Consider the following 2,114-nt stretch of genomic DNA (forward strand, 5'->3'; position numbering starts at 1 on the left):
TTTGACATGTCATGCAAGAAACATTTCCAAAATTCCCTTTTTTTATTCAATGTCTAAAAACCATGAATTACATAGATTCATTTTCAAATTACATAATTACAACCATACATTTCCAATTACATAGATCATTACAACATTCCAAATAACTAATACAAACTACAACATGACCAAAGTTCACTTTCCATCCCATAACCATGGTGTTCCAAGCAATTCCATATGATTAGCATGTTCTAACATCCAAATCAATTCCAAGCCATGTCCATATATAAAGCTCCATCAAGCATTCCATGTCCATATCCAACAATTAAGGATAACAGCCTTGCAAAACATACATACATCCATATTACAACTCACATTCAACATTAACATACCTAATTGCATTTAGCCAAGAATGACTAACATTTTGATTCAATCTAACTTCATATTTCGAACTAACCATTTGCAACCATAACTAACATTCAAATCAAACTGAAATTGAATTAACTAAATTCAATAGCATAACAATGCAAACACCTTCTAACGATTAACAACAACAATTCAATGATCAATCTATTCTAAATAACTAACACCTTTAAGAGATAACTGATAGCAGCAAGTAACACTAACAATGAGTAACAGTCCAATAGAAAATCAATTTAATAGGAATGCATTCATTTAAACTCGATTCAAAAACTAACAGGATTCTCACAATAAAAACAAATTCAGATTTAATAACTAAGTTATAAATTTAATTCCAACTTAGAATTAACTAACTTCATTTTAACTAACTATTCCTATAATTACTCAAATCACCCTAAATCATAACCAACTAGTTCTGACTAACTTTTAAACACTGTGCTAAAGTATATGAGTTTCATAACTAAATTACTCTTGATTAATCTAATAGAAGATAACTCTTTCAATCCCTAACCACCATCTTAATCACTATATAAATCAAGCATAACTCTCACATTTCGGGCTCTCTGATTCAATCTTCATCTTTCACTTTCCTCCGAATTCACTCTCCAATTATTGAACACTCTCTAAAATCACTCTCACTCTTGTGCTCCTCTCACCACTCACACAATCACAAAGCAGTTATCACCAATCATCAACGATCATCACCTAAGCATCTCCCTCGATCCCTCACCGTTCTTTCTCAGACCCTCATCATTCTCTCTCAATTATACACACATCATCACACACGGATTGAGAAGAGAGGATTCAACAGAAGAAGTCATGTGAAAAAGAAGAAAGGAAGGAAGAAGTTCATAGTAAGGAACTTACCAAAATCATCTTCATCTTTTTCGTGGTACTTTGAAATCGTCTCACGTCGGCCTTCATCGGTAGGTTCCTGTTACTCTCTGTTTTCCTTTGAACTGTGTACCATTATGTAGGTCTTGAATAGAGGAATTAAACCCTAACCCAAGGGACTTTGATTCCTCCATTGGAGGATTTAATTTTGAGATTTGTAGATTAGGGTTCTTGGAAGATTTGCTTGACTTTATAATTTAGGGCACGGATTGGAGGAAACTGTTAAGGGATTCGTTGATAGCTAAGTGAAATGAAGGTTTTGATGTATGGTTTTTCATGTTAGGAGATCCGCCGCCGACGACGATGAGCTCCAGCGCGGCAGAGTAGTTAAAGGCTACAACAAGGTGATTCGCTAGAGAAGGGAGCTCAGAGTACTTTTCCTGATCATGTGTACTACCTCCGTTTTTTATTATAAGTCGTTTTGAGAAAATATTTTGTATCATAATATAAGTCGTTTTATAATATCAATGAATCATTAATATTATTTTTCTTATTATACCCTTAAATATTTATTATTCTCTCTCATTTCAATTATGTCAATTTCTTTTTCCAATATCTTTAATGAAGGACAATTTTGTAAAATCCTTCATAATTTCTCTTTTTTATACTACAATTATTACATTTCTTAATACGTGTGAAAAGTCAAAAACGACTTATAATAAAAAACGGAGGGAGTATTTTGTTTTCAAAGAGCCTGAACCCCTCATTGGCTTTGGGGCATGAACTCGGTTAGGGCTTAGGCCTAACGTTTTGGTGAGTGGACCCTTGACTTACTTCATACACGGGCACATTGACAAAGCCAGTGGGCTTCAGATTGGGCC

General features: G+C 34.0%; 1 long non-coding RNA gene across 1 annotated transcript; it reads left to right on the forward strand.

The window, feature by feature from the left end:
* Positions 1–761: 761 nt before the first annotated feature.
* On the forward strand, positions 762–1,799 carry LOC127128054 (uncharacterized). Its single transcript, XR_007805648.1, has 2 exons — positions 762–1,325; positions 1,577–1,799. It is a non-coding gene; the product is annotated as an uncharacterized LOC127128054 (long non-coding RNA).
* The last annotated feature ends 315 nt before the right edge of the window (positions 1,800–2,114 follow it).

The sequence above is a fragment of the Lathyrus oleraceus genome, chromosome 3 (assembly GCF_024323335.1).
Source record: "Lathyrus oleraceus cultivar Zhongwan6 chromosome 3, CAAS_Psat_ZW6_1.0, whole genome shotgun sequence".
Lineage (NCBI taxonomy): Eukaryota > Viridiplantae > Streptophyta > Magnoliopsida > Fabales > Fabaceae > Lathyrus > Lathyrus oleraceus.